We start from the raw sequence: 20,526 nt of genomic DNA, 5'->3' as shown, positions 1-20,526 counted from the left end.
ATTAGTTGTTTCTAGCCTATCAAGGATAGCATTGACTTATCTTTTGAGCATCCTTGCTGATGTCTTATAGATATTATATTTTTTTTAGATTTTGGCTTAGTTTGCTAATAATTAAATGGATTAAATAAATAATAATAGAGTACACACACATTTACCACCTCCCAGTTTACAAAATAAAACTTTGTCAACACAAGGCCCTAGCCACATTTTAAGTTTATAATTCCTTTCCTTTTCTTTATACTTTTGCTACATATTTCTAAAAAAAATATGCAATATTGTTTTATACTTTTAAACCGGTATATAAATGGCTAGCACCTGAAGTTCCAACTACTTGGGAGGCTGAGGCAGGAGGATCACTTGAGGCCAGGAGTTTGAGGCTGTGGTGTGCTATGGTTGTGCCTGTGAATAGCCACTACAGTCCAGCCTGGGTAACATAGCAAGACCCCATCTCTGGGAAAACAAAAACCCACTTTATATTAGTAAAATTGTACTGTGAGTTTTCTGTAACTTGCCCAATTACTTGGCATTGTGTTGGTGAGATATATGCATGGTGTTACATGTAGTTTTAATTCACTTATTTTCACTGTTGTGTAGTATTTCACTGTATGAAGACCTCAAACTTCCTTATTTATTCTCCTGTTGGGCATTTAGTTATTTTCAATTTTGTTTTTTTATAAACAGTTCTATATATCTTCTTTATATACATTTATTTTGCTTAGGTGTACACCTAGGAGTGGAATTGCTAGGGGAAATGATACATAATAACCAGAAGAGGTTTATTAGCTATTAGAAAAATTATTATGAAAAGTATGGCAACAACGTATAGTTTAAATGAACAATTAAGAATCCTTGTTATACCATGTTATCTTCAGTACGTGATATGGTCAGGCTTCATAGTTATAAAATCGTATCTCTTGGATATTATAATTTATATTGCCCCGATTACTAGTGAGATACCCATCTTTTCATGTTTACTGGCTTTTGACTTTCTGCTTCTGTGAATTCTTACTCTTTTGCCCTTAAGGGTTTTTTGGTTTTTCTTTCTTTTCGTTTATTTGTACACATCATTTATATATTCTGGATACAGATTCTTTGTTGATGATAAATCTTTTCTCAGTCTTTGGCCTATATATTTTTTTATCTTTGGTGAGCAAAAATGTTTATTTGAATTTATTGTAGTTTCCGTCGAGAAATTTAAGCTCTTGGACAGCAGGGCTTTTGGTCTCTTTTGTCCAATGATGTATCCTAGGTGCCTGGGGCAGTGTGTGACAGGTGTCTGATGTTCAAAAATGTTTGTTGAATCAATGAGTGGAAGGATGATTACTCATCTTATCTCTTATAAGAGTTTGCCTTTTGGTGTGTCTTTTTAAAGAAATCCCTTCTTACTTTGATGCCACAAAGATTTCCTCTTATATTTTCTTCTAAATGTTTAACTTCATTTACATTTTGCCCAAAGGAAAATTATTTCATGTTTTTTATGGCTCTGTGAAGAGGAAATTAATGAGTTTTCCAACAGGCTCTGCCACATTCTAACTGTGATATTAGACAGCTCTTCTGACCTCCAGAACCTCATTTCTTTCCCTCTTTCTCAAAAGGAGATGATATGAACTTCCTTGTGCAGCGTTGCTGTGAGATTAATTTAGATAAACTATGCCAAGCATCTAGTGGATGCCTGGCACGTCACAGTCATTTAATAAAGTAGCTGTTTCTTCTTTCTCTTTTTTCTTCCCTGAGGACAACAAAATGAAAGTGAGGCCCCAGGAACATGAAACTGCCTTTCCCTGTGACTTCGCCGGGTACGTGGAGAAACCCCGCGATGGGCTCTTTCCTCTTGCTGGCAGCTAGCCTGTCCTCCCTCCTTTTTCCTCCTGGTCTGGCCTCTTCTCCACAGCCTGGGTTTCTGCCCTAAGCCAAGCAGCAGACGCCTCTCTTTTACAACCTGTCACAGACCTCTGAGTAGATGCAGGCTGGCAGCTCCACCATTTTCCCCTCTGAACACTTAAAGACGCTTTTCATCCAAACAGAACTGTTTTTAAAGAAGGGTATAGACTGGTTTTCTCACAAGCAGCTTTGTGATTCATGTGCATTCCACTCACTCCTAAACACAACCAATCGCACTGGTCAGGGTTTTACTGTGGGCAGCGACTTGTCATGGGACGGGACAAACAGATTTGTAGTAATGGTGAGATATCATCCAAGTGTGGGAAATAGATATAATCACACTGTTTGAATTATGCTTGAGTTTCAGCTGCTAAAATGGAAGAAATGGAAGAAGCTTCATGTCATGGGTTACACATAACATTGCAGTTAGAACATTTGGGCTTTTTTATGGCTTCCTGCTTAGGAATCAAATGATTTAGTTGTTCAGTTTCATTGTGGGATTCTTCTACGTTGTGTTCTTGCAGTTAGGTCTTTTCACAGCACTTTGAGGTTGGTGGCAGAGCCAATAATTGATGTGTGGGTGGGACCCCTCCTTAGGTATGGGGGTCTGCAATGCCATGAGGTCTTGATTATTATTTGTGAAGCCCCTTTGGGTATCATCTCCTTAGTCTTGTACCAATGACTGCATCTTGGTGAGCAAAATGAATTGGAAACACTTGGCTGACTTAAATCAGTGCTTTTCCTTCTGCTCAGAACTTTCAGGGAAGTAAGAACTACCCCAGGATCCTATGTAGCAGCGTTGCTTAATAGAAATGTAATGCAAGCCACATATATAACTGTACATTTTCTAGTAGCTGTATTAAAATAAGCTAAAAGGGGTGGGTTCAGTGGCCCACACCTGTAATTGCAGTGCTTTTGGAGGCTGAGGTGGGAGAGCCCCTCGAGCCTAGGAGTTTGAAGTTGCAGTGAGGTATGATTGCACCACTGCACTTCAGCCTGGGCCACAGTGGGAAACTCTGTCTCTAAAATAAAATAAAAGAAACAGGTGAAAATTAATTTTAGTAACATATTTTTTAACTTAATAGATCCAAATATTATTTCAACATGTAATCAATATGAAAATTCTAAATGAAATACTTCACATTACTTTTTTTCCTACCGAGTCTTTTGAAATCGAGTCCTTACTTTACACGTTCAGCCCATATCAATTCGGACTAGTCCCATTTAGAAGGTGCGATAGCCATGTGTGCCTACTGGCTACTCTACTGAACAGCGCTGCCCTTAGGACTTCCTGGCAAGAGGTGGGATCAGCATATCTCGCCCCATTTTCTTTCTTCCGTCACCCGGACCACAGCTAGCCGACATTCTCTGTCCTATTTTCCTTGTGAGGAGATAACCAATGTAGAGTTTAATCTTTACATAGCCTGCAGCTATCCTCCTTCCTGTTAACATACTGATAAGCTGCTTAGGATTTCAAAATACTCTCCAGTATCACTTCTTGGACTGTGCGTGCCAAAGAACATGACAGCAGCGCACCTAGGGGGCCCAGCAGCCAGCAGGAGGAATGACAGGCCGCACATCCAGAACAGACAGCTCTTACTGAAACAATCCTGATGGAGGGGACAGAGGAAAACTGGAACAGCCACCAACTCGGAGATGTAAGGAGGTTTTACTACAGCCCAACATCACTTTCTTAAACTAAAAGCCAAATGAGATTTTCCAAGCAGAAATTCAGTGGATGAGTTGAAGGAAAGCCAAGCGGAGGAAATACCAGCTAACACAGTGGAAAACACAAAGTGTAAAGCCTAAGGGAAAAGCTAAGAGACTTGGAGAACAGTTCTGGAAGCCCGACTGTTCAGACAGTAGAAGCAGCAGGAGGAAGGGAACGGATGGAGATGAGGCAATAATGAAACAATTGTTAGAAAGTTTCTTCCAGTGAAGGAAGACTTGTATCTCAAAGGCTGCTCTCTGGCTTACAGTCAGGACTGATGAGAAAAGACACATACTGAGACATATGCATATACATAAAATCAGTAAAATTTCTAACTTCTAAAGAGGAAGATGAAAATATTTCTAGAGTTGCCACATTATATTATTTAAACTGTCCAGTTTTCAACCAACCATTAGGAGGCATACAATGAAACAGGCCCATAACATGAAAAGAAAGCAGTTAATAAAAACTGTCTTTCAGGAAGCCAGATGTTGGATGTATTAGACAGATACTTTAAATCAGCTGTTACAAATATGTTCAAAAACTCCAGATGAAAGAAAAGTAACTCATAATGGGAAAACAATGTGATTGATAACAGAATTTTCATATGCAATTCTTAATTCTAGAAATTAGTGAAATTATTTATATATTTTTAACCTTTACATTCTTTTATTCATATGGAATTGTTTTAGGTGCATTGATTGAGGGAGAGTCTGTGTTTGCCCATTTTCCTTCTTATTTATTGTGCTGAAGAGTTTATTAAATAATTTACCACTTTCTCATTGGTACAAAAAACTGTATATATATATATATATATATATATATATATATATATATATATCAGATACATGCCTGATTTAAAACTTATGTAATTAATTTTTTGAGACAGAGTCTTGCTCTGTCACCCAGGCTGGAGTGCAATTGCATGATCTTGGCTCACTGCAGCTTCCACCTCCCAGGTTCAGGTGATCCTCCCATCTCAGCCTCCCAGATAGCTGGGACTACAGGTGTGTGCCACCACACCAGGCAATTTTTTTTTTTTTTTTTTTGCATTTTTTTGTAGAGATGGGTTTCACCACGTTGCCCAGGCTGGTCTCGAACTCCTGGGCTAAAGTGATCCACCCACCTTGGCCTCCCAAATTGTTGGGATTACAGGTGCAAACCACCGTGCCTGGCCTAAAACTTATTTTATTATAAATGTATATACAACAGAATTTACATAACGTGATGTTTAAAGGAAGATGGCCATATAAATTTGTATAGTGCCCAGTTGCACAATCATACATAAGATGGTTCAGGCATAACGACATAATGAACATGTAGGTACCCACCATGGAGCTTAGGAAATGGAGCACCTTTGAAACTTCTTGTGTGACTTTTTCTTACTCTCTTCTCCTCTCTGCTCAGGTGTAAGCACAGCAAAGGGGAATTTTGTTTTTATACTTCCTTATCTTTCTAGTTTACTATTTAAGTATGTATTCCTAAATAACGTATCATTTGTTGCTATCATTTTTTTTGGATTTTATATAAATGAAATCATACCTTGTCTATTCTGCTCAGTATTACAGTTTAAAATTTCATCTCTGTTTACCTGTGAAGCCGAGTTCACTCATTTTTACTACTTCTATTCCAGCGTATAAATACATCATGATTTATTGATTTATTCGACCGTGGGTGGTTTCTTTTTGTAGAATGTTAAATTTATTTTGTGTATATTTTGTTTAGAAACTTTGACTTCATTTTAGAGTGAGAGTGATGTGTGATTTTTTTTCTTTTATTATTATTATTTGGTTTTGTTTTCAAGATCATAATAAACTCATAACATGAATTAAAGGATGTTCCTTCCTTTTACTATTCTTTGAAAGTGTTATTTTTTTTTAAGATGAGAATTATTTATGCTTTGAATGTTGCATAGAGCACACATGTTTTGTAGGGCACATCTCTAAAACCTTGTGGATATATATATATTTTTTTTAATGGGAAGAATATAAAAAACTGATTTCATTTCTTTATTGGTTAAAGGACTATTGAGATTTTTCCTCTTCTATTTAGAGTCAGATTTGGTTAATCACGTAGTTTGTCTGAAGCTTTGCCACTTGTCCCAATATTTCAAATGTACTAGGATATGTTTTTCTTGAGTTCTGAAATACGTTACTTTGTTCTGGTTTATTTTCCTCTCCATCCTCATCGCCTCATCATTTACCTTCTGGAATGTCATAGTGGCCTTACGAGTCTCCCTGCCTTCTGTATCACTTACTCTCCCATCCATTCTTCATAACAACAATTTCACTTCTCTACTTAATATCTCTCCAGTGCTTCCTGAGGATGAACACGGACTTCATGGTCTGCCTTCCAGACCCCCAGCAGGATCCAGCCCACGCCTACTTCTTCACCTTCTCTCCTGGCTTCCTCCACATTCTGTAATCCAGCTCGGCAAAGCCACACACGGTTCATGCAACTGAACTGTTGCCACCCATCTCCCGCCCTTGCCTATGCTGTTCATTCTGCTCACGTTGTTCTAGAAGGCCTGTTCCTGTGTCCTCTCCATTTTTCTGGCTAATTCCTATGTATTCTTTACATCTCAGCTTTGTGGTCATTGTCTCTGTAATGCCGCGTGTGATGCTTACGCTCCTGTGCCCCTAGCGCTCTGTTCTTCCCTGTCTTGGATAGTCCTTGTCACATAGCTTCATAATTGCCTATTTGCTCGTCCGTTTCTCAGTCCACGCTGAATCCCTGACAGTGAATTCTCTGGGAGCATGGAGTGTCTTGTTCCGTCTCATGGCTGGCACCAAACACGACGCATATCTGTAGAGTAGTATTAAGGCTTATATTAAAAACTTGACTTTAGAACTTTGTGATTACAACAAGCATAATATCATACATTTGCACAGCTTCTTACAGTTTAAAGAACACAATCATATATTATTTTAGGAAACTGAAGCCTGTGAGCACAAGTTCGCCTTGTCAAAATATGCAAGCTGCCTCCTCTCACCAGTAGCAGTGGGGGGAAGAAATAAGCTAGTGTTCAATGTGAATTCTTTTATCCTGAAGTTATTCTACATTTTTCTCTTATCACTGAGCTGAGTGTGGCTCCATCTCAGGGCTCCTTGAGTCAGTGAGAGGGGCACTGTGCAGTTTTTCTCTTCTGTGCCTCCTTTCGATTTAAGAAAATGCAATGATTCTCATGACAAAGGATACTAGAGTTTTAGTTTTTGACTGCTGGGTACTTTTCTGCTCAGGGAACTTTTTTTCTAAATTGACATCAATGGTATGACTTTGGTAATTAAAAAAATACGGTAGAGAAACCAAATAACCACCTTCATCCGCCTGCCTGACTTTCCTCCAGCTGAATTTTGGAGTTCATCTAACTTGATGTCCGCCTTTAGCAGTACGGAGAGTAAGACCTGGAGACCTGCAAGGACATGTCAGGAGCTACATGGCCACTTTCTTGCAGAGGTGGGTTGGACCCTTGGGCTCCCAACTGCAAGTCTGGTCCCCTATCTAAATTGGAGCAGCCAACACCCGTGTATTATAACAAATGTCCAGTGTCTCCAAATTTGTCTAATTTATGAATCTGATTTTCCATGTATCTGATACCAATGAATGCAATGTTTATTCAGGCCTAAAACCAAGTGACATTTTCTTTTCTTCGTTTTTTTTTTTTTTTTTTTTTTTTTTGAGATGGTGTTTAGTTGTTGCCCAGGCTGGAGTGCAATGGCGCGATCTCAGCTCATTGGAACCTCCACCTCCCAGGTGCAAGTGATTCTCCTGCTTCAACTTCCTGAGTAACTGGGACTACAGGTGCCCACGACCCTGCCCAGCTAATTTTTGCATTTTTAGTAGAGACGGGGTTTCACCAATTTGGTCATGCTGGTCTCGAACTCCTGACCTCAAGTGATTTACCCACCTTGGCCTCCCGAAGTGCTGGGATTATAGGTATGAACCACCATACCCAGTCCCCAATTGACATTTTCATGTCAAATAAATATATAATGATATGATGATGCTTTAAACACCCCAAAGAAAAGTATTCATAATTCCATATATTGTTAAGAAATTTAAAGTATACCTTAAAATAGGCCAACTTAAAATCAGAAACCTGTATCACATCCAACACACTGCTTGGATTAGTTTGCAGTCTTCTTTTTTTTTCTTTTAACAACAGATAGTATGTGCGTAACAATTTTTTTTTCCTGCTGATTTATGACTCCAATATGGCTTTGCTACCATTGTATTGCAGGGGTTGATTTTAGCATCTCAATCTTGTAAAAGCATCACCTTTTGTTCTTAAGAAGTCCTTAATATGATCTGCTAACCCCCAAGGATTTTTTTCTAATTTATGGAAATGAGAGTGATGCCATTTTATACATATCGAACAAAGACACCCTGACTCTAAATCTCTGTCTTCCTATCTTCTTGCTTGTTTAAGAATTTTGAAAGGCATGAGCATCCGAATAGCAAATCTGGCAGCTCCACTGATGTGTTCACACTGAACACTTCCTGCCCGGAAAAGCTTAGAAAAACAAAACAGCTTATGATGAATATAAATGTTTTTCGGAGTATGTGCAAACAGCACATTTCTGTCTTTTTCTTCTCTTGGAAGGCTGCATTTTGAAAGCCTGCATGATTTCAGCCACATAGACGAGCTGTTTCCTGAAAGAAATAAAGCTGTAGGGGTGAGAAAGATCTTGAATAAACATGAATGTGTCCCTGACGTGTTTCTGGACTTTGTCAGGTTGGGTGGTGTCTCATTGCCAAATTGGGAAGAGCTAGTAATGCTTTTTTTTTTTTTTCTTTCTTTCTTTCTTTTTTTTTTTTTGCTACTGAATTAACACAAATGCATGCATGAGAATATACACAGATTTGCCTGATACTCAGTAATGGTCTGTGAGGTTGGCAACAAGAACATCGTGTCTGCATAATTAATCAGTTGTTGACATGTGGATGTTTTGTGCGTATGTCAGTTGCACCGGCGTTATAAGGTGTGAGCATTGTCGGGCTATGTCTCACTGGGCAGAAGCATGGCTGGGAGAACAGCCAGGGACGGCAGGATGGCAGAAGCCCCCACCTTTCCAGGACGCAGGAGGTGCTGAGGGAGCAGGCACACTCAGGCCTGGCCAGGCTGGAGCTGGATGCCTGTGGGGGCAGAGAGATACTTGGGGCCAGGGAGGAAAGGGTCACTCTACTGCCTTGGGTAGAGGCAGATAGACTCCAGAGTCCTGCAGGTCCCAGCCAAGTTCCTAGAGAGTGTAGACATTTTGAAATCTCCAAGGAAGATGGCACGATCCAGTTTGTCAGTTTAGAAAATCAGAACAAAAAAGTGATTCTTTGAGGAACCCAGACCTACTCTGTTCTGCCCTGAACACTCTATTTAAAGCTGCAATTTATACCTCAACCCCCAGCACTTCAGAGGATTTTTCCCATATGACACAGTATACAATTTACTTCTCTATTATGTTTATTTCTGCTTCTCCAAGTGAGAATATAAGCTCCTTGGGAAAAGTGATTCTTGTCTGTTTTGTTGACTGTTGAACTCTTGGTATCCAAAACAGTACTTGGCGCATAGTAGGTGCTTAATAAACATATGCTGAGTGATTGAATGGGCCCTGTGAGCCCCAATAATTACCTGACACTCCATGCTTTTGAGATTCTCCCCCCACCCAACCATTTTGTTAAAAAAAAAATGTTTATTTGTACCTAATTTAAAAGACAAAGATGCCTTTTCTCAACCAGAGAGATAACGATGAGTGTTAGTGGTGAAGAGGCTGTGGGAAAATGTTTGCTTCACTTGAGGATCAAAGTGCAGTTCCACTGCCTAGATGGGGCTCTGAGAGAATGTTCTTCAACACGGAATTCCTGTCAAGGCATGGAAGTGATTTTTGGGGAAGAAAGACCAAGATCCACCAGAAAACACCTCACCTCTGCACAGCATTTTTTTTGGTGGTTCTCACATACAGCGCTTCCTCTCACCAGCAGGGACTCATGCCCCTCAAATCACCAAATAACCAGCATTCTCTTCTCTCCTGAGTGCTTTGGTGAGAATGGTGTCACCCCTCACCTTCACCGAGTGACTAGACCAGGAGGAGGGGGAGGATGGGGGGAGTGGGGTAGGGAGTTTACAATTGATCAAGATTTCAGACAAACACCTCGTTTTTTTCTTCAGCAATGGAGCCCTGTTCATAGAATACTCTTTTCAGTTTTTTCCTGGGGAACTTTGAAGCAGACTTATTTCCATGTGACATTTTGCTAATTGAGGGCTGTTTCCAATAGGTCAGCTGACTTCAAGGTCTTGAAAAATAGACTCTTAAGTAAAATTTTGGGGGGGACGGGCTCCAGGGAAAGAGGATCTGTATTGTGTATATTGGCAGGGGAAGGCTTTCTTTCCGCTCCCCATTCGGAGGAATAGTCAAGTTTTTAAATAACCCCTTGTGAAATGCCGGCATGCTACTCAGCCAGAGCCTTTGGGCCTTCTGTGGTGCAGAGAATATTCAGACAGCAGGCATGCAGCCTCCGGGGGCAGAGAGCCGACTTGGGCTGGCTTTCCTAGGAAAAAAGTTATTGAAGGTCTTCCGTGTATAAAGCCCAGTGCTGAGCCCTAAAGAACGTTCAGAGATGTAGAGAAGTCATGTGACTCCATGTGTAGGTTTTCTCCTTTCAGGGAACTGAAAGGTGAAATGGGTTCCAGCAAGATCTTTTCACTGACGACTCTGGCCCCTGCTGGCCAATGCTGATTAGGGATGTGTGTCAGTGTGTGTATGTGTGTGTGCTATGTGGTATATATGTGTGTGGGGTATTTGTGGTGTGTACATGTATGTAGTGTGTGTGGGATGTATGTGCTATGTGTGCATATATGTACATGTGTGTGGTGTGTGTGGGCGTGATATGTAGATATGTATGTGTGTGTATAATATGTGATGTCTGTGCATGATATGTTTGTGATGTGTGTGTATATGTGCAGTGTGTGGTATACGTGTGTGGTATGTGATGTATATGGATGGTGTGTGTGGGGTATGTTTGGTATTGTGTATCTATGTATGTAGTGTTGTGTGTGTATAGTGTGTGTATGTGTCACATGTATAGTGTGTGGTGTGTGAGTACATCTTGTGTTTGGTGTGTGTGTGGTATATTTGTGGTGTGTGTGTATGTGTGTAATGTGTAGTATGTGACTATGCCTGTGTGTGGTATGTGGTGTGTGTATGTATGTGTAGTGCGTATTTGTGTGTGTGGCGTGTGGTATGTGTGTATGGTATGTTTGTGGTGTATTTATGTAGTGTATGGTATGTGTTTGTCTATGTGTGTGTGGTATGTGTGCACTGTGTATGTGTGTGTGCGTGCTGGTGGGGTCTTTGAGAAGGGGAGGGAAGGAGAGAGAAGGAGAGAAAACTCCAGAGAGAATGCATGTTTAGTGGCAGAAGGAGCAATGGTGCTATGAAAATTATGGTTTGCTAAAGAGAGTCTTCCTATGATAGATTTAAACTCAGGGAAGGCGCCTGTCCATGTAAACACCTCATGCTGAGTAAGGGAGGCAGTGAAGGCCCTGCCCACCTCACTGCCTTAGGAGGGGTGGAGAAGGGCTTGGGGCTCATATTTCTTTTGAAAATATGATCCAGAGTGAAGCTGAAGTTTAAAACTACAGGGCATTTTGGCTGAGGTGTATCCAGACCTTATTCAAATGTTAGGTCTTTCAAATGAACAAGCTTAGAAGCAACATGTAATTAATTGATGGTAAACAGAGAAAAATAATCTTAAATCCCTAGAAATTTTTTTTTTAATCTCAGAAAAAAACCCACAAAAACGCCTTTTCTTTTAACCTACCCTTCAAATCCTGCCAAAGTAAATGTATTTTATATTTCATCAGTAAGGTTTTGGACACCTAAGACTGAAAAGTTTCAGAATGACGGCATTCTACTTGAAAAACCAAAATGATCCAGAAGGTTTTTTTTTTTTTTTTTTTTTTTTAACTTTTGTTTCAGGTTCAAGGAACCAAATGCACATCATCGTTTTTTGAAGAAAAATGTGTTTGGTGCACTGAGTTTAAGTACTGCTCGTTAACTTGAGTTTCCCTCATGGGCCTTGGAAGATACAAACTATAAAGTCCCATGTGCCATGCAGGCCAGGGAGAACAGCCCCCTGAGGCCCCTAGAGGAATACGGTGAATATATTCCTTGCAGACGGAGGCTGGCTTTGAGCCTGGGGTTTCTGCCTGCTTTGCCTGGGATGCACACTTCCTGACTCATGGAATGGTCACATTTAAAGGGATCTTTCACTTGTAGGAGTGGTCCTAACTTCGCATTCAAATACTAATCTCTTCCTTGCCGATCTTGGTTTGTCACCCAGGCTGGAGTGTGGTGACGTGATCATGGCTCACTGCAGTGCAGCCTTGACCTCCTGGACTCAAGTGATCCTCCTGCCTCAGCTTCCCAAAGTGCTGGGATTACAGGCACGAGTCACTGCACCTTGCTTTGGTTGCTGTTAATAGAGACAGGCCTACCTATGCATTGATATTTCTGACATGGTGTCTAAGCGCTGGTGTCATGAGAAGAGTCTAGCAGAATGGCACAGGGCTTTGCCTTCTTGGCATTTAGCCTTTGCCCAACCTGTCAAAACCTGTTGGAATCCTGGTTCTTCCATCTAGCATCTTACCTTCTTGTGTTGTATGTCAATGTAGATTTGGGGCGTCTGACAGTGTATTTCTTGAATCCCTCGTGGCCAACATGATGACACGGGAAATGAGGAACTATAATTCGGTCAATTTGCCGTCAGCCTGGGTAGGTAGAGGGCCCAGGCCTCAGCCCTCCTCCTGTTCAGTGTTTGTAGCAGTGACAAGGATGCAGACTGGGGGCATGCCCTACAAATTTGGGCTGAGACGTGGAGCAGGAGGAGAGCACCGCATATCCTGATCAATGGAGCCCAGATCAAAAGCAGTCTTGAGAGGCCAAATCTAAAGAGAAAGTGAATGGCAGAGAAGTGTGCAGCTGGGCTCTCCATCCAGAGTGCAGGGACATGGCTTAGCAGCAGCATGTGGGAGAAAGGCTAGGGCCCTTCACTGATCGTGGTTCTGTAGGCATTTGTGGTGTGGTATTTGGCTGTGTTTGTGCTCTGGAGAGAGATGGGCGTCTCACCTGTTCGGACTCACACTAGGTCAGACGTGTTCAGACTGGCTTGTTTAATTGCAATGGGAATCACATTGCATTTGTTTTAACTGGTGACTCTTTAACTTTGAGGCACATTGGATTCTACTCTTGACTGTAGGAATACCCACTTCTCCCCTGCTTCCCTCTCTTCCCATTACATCAATCTGAGAAATAGGAAAAAGAAACCATGAAATAAAAAAACTGAAGTGCTTTTTCTTACTCTCTGCTCTCTGCTCAACGCAGCACTTGTGTGGGGATATTTCTGTACACACCAAGCAATTCTTCACTGGACACCACTGGGTGTCTTCTAATTCAGTCCAATTCTGACACTGTCTGCCTGGAGATAGCATCAGACCACATGGGTTAAGGGCTCAGTCCCACAAGACTGCCCCCAACTCCAGATGCCGATCTTAAGCATTAGGCTGAGTATAGGTTATCACTTATGCTTCTGACAAACAGGCTATAAGTTGAGCTCTTCCTTGGCTTTGACTGATTTGCCAGAGCAGCTTGGAGAGCCAAATGAAACAACTTACTTAAATTTCCCAGCTTATAAAGGGATACAATAAAGGGTACAGATGGGTGGCCAGATGAAGAGATACATAGAGTGAGGTCTGGAAGGGCCCCAAGTGTAGGAGTTGGGGTGTGCCACCCTCCAGGCACACAGATATGTTCACCAACCCAGAAACTCCCTGAACCCAATCCTGAGTTTTCATGGGGCGTCGTTACCTAGGCATGGTTGATTACCTCATTGGCCACTGGGATCAGCCAGTGGCTAATGGTCTCCATGTCTTTATGATTCCACTTCGCCTCCTTCTAGCCCATTCTCCACAAAGCAGCCAGCGTTGTTTATACTCTTCTATGGTTCTCCATAGAACTTTGCTAGAGGTTGCAGGTGAGGACTGAAAGTTCCAACCCTCTAATCACATGATTGCCTCCCCTGGCAACCAGCCCCCATCTTGAGGCTATCCAGGGGCCCACCAAGAGTCACCTCATTAGACCTAAAGATGCTCCTAGCACCCAGGAAATTTTAAGGAATTTAGGAACTGTGTCAGATGCTCCTGTCACTCAGGAAATCACAAAGCCTTAGGAGCTCTGTGTCAGGAACTGCAGTCAAAGACCAACTAGTAGAAGAAAAGATTCTCCTCCTGCCCCTATTGCTCATGAAATGATGAGGATTTTAGGCACTCTATGTGAAGAACCTTGGTTCAAATACATATTCCTGTTATATCATAATACCACAATCAAGCAGAACTTTCTCCTAGCTTTCATGGTTGTTTTTGACCCTTTACGGTGTGTAATCAAGACCTAGAACACTCAACTCTTGTTCTTGAATAGCCATCCCATATATTCTTCCTGCTGCTCAAGGCAAATCCTTCAGCTGGAGGGGGATGTGTAGACACAGCTATATCCCCAAGTCTCATATTCATAGTCCCTGGAGGTGCTGTCTGGATTCCTCCTGACCTTGTCCCTGGTGACTCAGCAGCTGTGGACAGTGGCTGGTGGAGATGATGCATTTTGGCAACTTCTCTCCTAGGCCTGGCTCGGTGCCCTGGGAAGATTGCACACTTCCTGATCCAGGCTTGTTCCTCCTGCCTTCCCTCCGACTTTTGCTACTTAAGGGCCCTGACCTCTTTGGTCACCCTATCCTGTGAGGGGCCACATGCCACTGAGTCTTTCTGACATTTAGGAAGTCAACTTCCATCTGGATGGAAGTGTCAAATGTATGTTTGGTATGATATTTACCTTCTGAAGCCGTGTGTGAACTCAGCTGTTTCTCCTAAGGGAAGGCCCAATTTTTCTAAGAAAAACTGTACCATAACTACCCTTGTCAAAGTCAACATTGACTTCCCTGTTGCAAGATCCAATGGATACTTCTCTGGCCTCATCTTCCTCAGTTTCTTAGCAGCATTCAAGACACTTGACTATTCTCTTTGATGCTAAATCTCCCCATAACCTAATATATGTTTTTTCCCCTTTATTCTACTCTAATTGATGTTCATTTTTTGTGTCTTCTTCTTGCTCCTCCTCTTCTACTTAATTTCAAGTATTAGAATTGAGGGTGTCAGGCAAAGCCCTCTTGCCTGCCAAACTCTCTCTAGGGAGTGGCTTTTCTGGTATAATGACTATAAGTATATGTAAATATACCTACATACATTATGAAAACGTAAGTGATGGCTTCCACATCCCTATCTCCAGCCTTAGACTTCCTTTCTTAGCTCTGGACTTCCATATAGAATGACAAACTCAAGCTCTTCACATGGATGTTTCATGGACATCTCCAACTTAACATGACTCAAACAAAACCATTGACTGTACCCTCCCCAACAAATCTGTTTCTGCCTCAGGGCTGTATCCATCCTTTGCAGCTCCTTTACATCCATTGCTCAAGCCAAAAAGCCAGAAGTCACCCTTGATTCTTCACTTTTCCTCCCTCATCAGCAAGCTTTTGTTGGTTCTACTTGGAATCCATGCACCTCTCTCCTTCTCCCTTGCCATCATCTCAGTCTGAGGAACCATCCTTTCTGACCTGGATTAGTACCAACAACCTTCCAACTCATCTTTATGATTCCGCTTCGCCTCCTTCTAGCCCATTCTCCACAAAGCAAGTCAGTGTTGTTGAAATACTCTTCTGGGGTTCTCCCTCTCCTTGCCATCCGGCTTTGAATGTCTTGGGTGGCTTTTCCCTTCCTTTATCCACTTCATGCCACTCTTACTTGTCCACACTGAATCCAGCCACACTGACCTCCTCTGGTTCTTCCAACTCACTGACTTCCTTTCCACTTTGGACCTTTTGTACTTGTTCTTCTTTTGCCGGTAATACTTACCCTTAGCTTTTTCCATAACCAGCTCCCCCTGTTTGAGGTATTATCCGAAATCTTACCTTAATCTCAGGAATGCCTTTTTCGACCATCTTATCTAAAATTGAACAGTCCTTCCCCAATATTGTTCCCATCATCTTGTTCATTTCCTTTAGAACTTAGAATGTTCATTTTCTTATTTATGTAATTGTTTACTTATTTTACTGTGTATCTCCCCCCGCCGACCCCCTCGGCCAGGATGTAACCTCCATGAAAATAGGAACCTGATCTTTGTTGTTCTTCGTTGTGTCTATAGCTCTGAGAACTGGGCCAGGCATATATTCGGTGCTCAGAAAATATGTGTTGAATGCACTGAATGCATGGTCAACTAAATATAAGCATCACGTTGGAAGGTCCACTGTATACAGGAAGCTGTTTTAAGGTGGTGATCTTCAACTGCCCCCACTCTGGTAAATGAATCTGTCCAAGTATTTGCACATGGCTGCTAAAAGCTTCTAGCCCTGGCTGGAAGCTGGCTCTATTCCTCAAACTCACTCATCTCCTCTCTACTTTAGGGCTCTTGCGCTTGCTCTTTGTGGGTGGCGGGAGTAGTTTCTCTCAGATTTGGTGACTGGTAAGTCTCCTAACTCACAGAGCTATAGTTTACTCATTTTTGAAACAAGGAGTTTGACCTAGATGACTTCTAATGTCTCTCTACGTATTTAAAATGATGATTCTGGCTGAGTACAGTGGCTCACACCTGTTATCCCAGCACTTTGGGAGGCTGAGGTGGGTGGATCACCTGAGGTCAGGTGTTCGAGACCAGCCTGGCCAACAGGGTGAAACCCCATCTCTACTAAAAATTAGCTGGGCATGGTGGTGGGCACCTGTAATCCCAACTACTAGGGAGGCTGAGGCAGGAGAATTGCTTGAACCTGGGAGACGGAGATTGCAGTGAACTGAAATCACATCACTCAACTCTAGTCTTGGCAACAGAGCGAGACTCTGTCTAAAAAAAAAAAAGTAAAAAAAATAAATTGATGATTCTTTGAACTCTAAAGCCAGTAACAGCAATTAAAAATCGTGGTGCCGGCCAGGCGCGGTGGCTCACGCCTATAATCCCAGCACTTTGGGAGGCCGAGGCAGGTGGATCACAAGATCGAGAGATCAAGACCATCCTGGTCAACATGGTGAAACCCCGTCTCTACAAAAAATACAAAAAATTAGCCAGGCATGGTGGCGCGTGCCTGTAATCCCAGCTACTCAGGAGGCTGAGGCAGGAGAATTGCCTGAACCCAGGAGGCGGAGATTGTGGTGAGCCGAGAGCGCGCCATTGCACTCCAGCCTGGGTAACGAGAGCAAAACTCCATCTCAAAAAAAAAAAAAAAATAGGGGTGCCAAATCTCTCACATAAATGAAATTTAGTAAGAAAATCTTCAAATTATTTTAACAGTCTAGTGCTGTATAGACCATCTAGTCTAGTGAAGTTATCTCTTCTATGTTCCTTGACAGAATGATCACATTAATTTCCCTTTCTAAAACACAATATTCAGTGGGATGTTTTGGCATAAACCATAGTTCCTGCTGCAGTTTGAGAATGAGTCCATTGGAGCAGCAGAGGTGTCAGAGGAATACATTTATTCCCTGCTCCTCCTATCTGCAGAGAGCAATTTCCTTAGAGTAACATATGTGGCCTCATTTTATTTCTGACTCATTTCTTCCTAAGCAGGGGGAGTGAGGTATCCAGTCAGGGGTATAGTCACTGATCCATGTATTTTTGATTGGACGAGGCTAAGCACTACAGATTCTGTCTCCTTTATTACTTTCCTCCTTGAAGCAATCAAGGCAGCCTGGTAAGCCCTCTACCTCCTCAATCTTCCCTTGGACAGGCTCTCCCAGGAGGTGGATGATAGTGTGATGGTAGCAAGTCCATTCGGTCATCATATCAAAGGCATATTCCCCCAAAGAGGGTATCCTTTCTGACCCCCTCAGACTCCAACCATTGTGACTTATGTCTAATGATTCAGATGCCAGGTTATATGGTTTGGTTCTGTGTCCTCACCTAAATCTCATTTTGAATTGTACTCCCGTAATTCCCACATGCTGTGGGAGAGACCTGGTGGGACATGATTTGAATCATGGGAGCGGTTTCCCTCATACTGTTTTCATGGCAGTGAAAAAGTCTCACAAGAGCTGATGATTTTATCAGCAGTTTCCACTTTTGCATCCCTTTCATTTTCTCTTGCCGCTGCCATGTAAGAAGTGCCTTTGCTTTCCACCATGAATCTGAGGCCTTCCCGGTCATGTGGAACTGTAAGTCCAATTAAACCTTTCTTTCTTCTCAGTCTCAAGTATGTCTTTATCAGCAGCATGAATACAGACTAATACAGTAAATTGGTACCAGTAATATGAGGTGCTGATGAAAAGATATCCAAAAATATGGAAGAGACTTTGGAACTGGGTAACAGGCAGAGGTTGGAACAGTTTGGAGGACTCAGAAGAAGACAGGAAACTGTGAGAAAGTTTGGAACTCCCTAGAGACTTGTTGAATGGCTTTGACCAAAATGCTGATAATGATATGAACAAAAACGTCCAGGCTGAGGTGATCTCAGATGGAGGTGAGGAAGTTGGGAACTGGAGCAAAGGTGACTCTTGTTATGTTTTGGCCAAGAGACTGGTGGCATTTTCCCCCTGCCCTCGAGATCTGTGGAAGTTTAAACTTGAGAGAGAAGATTTAGGATACCTGGTGGAAGACAAGTCTAAGCAACAAAGCATTCAAGAGGTGACTTGGGTGCTGTTAAAGGCCTTCAGTTTTGAAAGGAAAACAGAGCATAAAAGTTCAGAAAATGCAGGCTGACTATGTGATAGAAAAGAAAAATCCATCTTCTGGGGAGAAATTCAAGCCAGCTGCAGAAATTTGCATGAGTAGCAAGGAACCTAATGTTAATCCCCAAAACTATGCGGGAAATGTCTCCAGGCCTTGTCAGAGACCTTCATGACAGCCCCTCCCATCACAGGCCTGGAGGCCCAGGAGGAGAAAGTGGTTTCGTGGGCTGGGCACAGGATCCCTGTGCTGTGTGCAGCCTAGCAACCTGGTGCCCTATGTCCCAGCTGCTCCAGCTGTGGCTGAAAGGGGCCGGTGTAGAGCTCGAGCTGTGGCCTCAGAGGGTGGAAGCCCAAGTCTTGGCACCTTCCAAAGGTGTTGAGCCTGCAACAGAAGTCAAGAGTTGAGATTTGGGAACCTCTGCCCAGATTTCAGAGGTTGTGTGGAAATACTTGGATGCCTAGGCAGAAGTTTGCTGCAGGGGTGGAGCCCTCATGGAAGGGACATGTGGGGTCAGAGCCCTTACACAGAGTCCCTACTGGGGCACAGCCTAGTGGAGCTGTGAGAAGAGGGCCACCATCCTCCAGACCCCAGAATGGCAGATCCACCGACAGCTTGGACCATGTTCCTGAAAGAGTCACAGACACTATATGCCTGCCTGTGAAAGCAGCCAGGAGAGACGCTGTACCCTACAAAGCCACAGAGGCGGAGCTGCCCAAGACCATGGGAAATCACCTCTTACATTAGCGTGACCTGGATGTGAGACCTGGAGTCAAAGGATATCATTTTTGAAGCTTTAAAGTTTGATTGCCCCACTGGATTTTGGACTTGCATGAGCCCTGTAACTCCTTTGTTTTGGTCAATTTCTCCCATTTGGAACAGCTGTATTTATCCAATACCATTGTATTTAGGAAGTAACTATATTGCTTTTGATTTCACAGGCTCATAGGCAGAAGGGACATGCCTTGTCTCAAATGAAACTTTGGACTGTGGACTTTTTGGTTAATGCCGGAATGAGTTAAGACTTTGGGGGACTGTTGGGAAGGCATGATTGGTTTTGAAATGTGAGAACATGAGATTTGGAGGGGCCAGGGGTAGAATGATACGGTTTGGCTCTGTGTCCCCACTCAAATCTCATCTTGAATTATACTTCCATAATTCCCATATGTTGTGGGAGGGACCCTGTGGGGGATAATTTGAATCATGGGGGCAGTTTCTCCTGTACTGTTCTTGTGGGAGTAAATAAATCTCATGAGATCTGACGGTTTTATCAGGGGTTTCTACTTTTGCATCCCTCTCATTTTCTCTTGCCACTGTCACGTAAGAAGTATCTTTTGCCTTCCATCATGATTCTGAGGCCTCCCTAGCCATGTAGAACTGTAAGTCCAGTTAAACCTCTTTTTCTTCCCAGTCTTGGGTTTGTCTTTGTCAGCAGCGGGAAAATGGACCAGGCTATGAGCTTTCCATGAACTAAACAGAGTCTACAATATCCATGTTTATTTAAGCTTGGATTTTTAAACAAAGAAGTATGAGGAAAAAGTCTCAAAGGATATATGCCAAAACAATTAAAAGTGGTTATTACAGGTTGAAAAGATTATGGGTAATTTTTATTTTCTTCTGTGCTCATTTATATGTTCTAAAGTTTCTACAATGAAGTGCATTTTTGTTGTGGTATGGGAGAAAATTTTTGTTTCCCACTCCTTCGCCAAAAAAAGAAAAAAAAAGAAGGAAGGAAGAAAAGAAAATCCTAAAAACAATAGATTTGCAACAACTAAACAAAATTAACGACTCTGTGGCTGAGTTGCTGGAAGATGGGGAGCAGAGGGAGTGGGGAAGGGTGAGAGGCACGTGTTGGGGAATAAATACCATGGCTGTCCGTTTGATTCGGGCCACTGTGATATCCCGGCCTAATGGTGCCCCGACACAGGCACCTGGTGTTCCTTATCTTGGTGTTTTGCCAAGAGAAGGCACTTCCCTTTTTGTTTCTTTGTAGAGCTTTTAGTGGTAGATTTTTCTGGAATTTGGACTTGCATGAGCCCTGTAACGGTTTGTTTTGGTCAATTTGGAACAGCTGTATTTACCCAATACCATTGTATCTTGGACTTTATCATTGTATCCTTCTTGGACTTTACTTGGCAGGGTTTCCTTACTGGAGCCTTATTTGTGACCCAATGATCT

At 42.3% G+C, this 20,526-nt stretch overlaps 1 protein-coding gene across 3 annotated transcripts in view; it reads left to right on the top strand.

Annotated features, from left to right (window-relative positions):
- The window catches only part of ADAMTSL3 (ADAMTS like 3), a 335,335-nt gene that overhangs the window by 26,530 nt on the left and 288,279 nt on the right, over positions 1–20,526 (top strand). The window lies entirely within an intron of this gene.

This window comes from Saimiri boliviensis, chromosome 5 (genome assembly GCF_048565385.1).
Source record: "Saimiri boliviensis isolate mSaiBol1 chromosome 5, mSaiBol1.pri, whole genome shotgun sequence".
Classification (NCBI taxonomy): domain Eukaryota; kingdom Metazoa; phylum Chordata; class Mammalia; order Primates; family Cebidae; genus Saimiri; species Saimiri boliviensis.
This window is presented reverse-complemented; position numbering and strand designations above follow the sequence as displayed.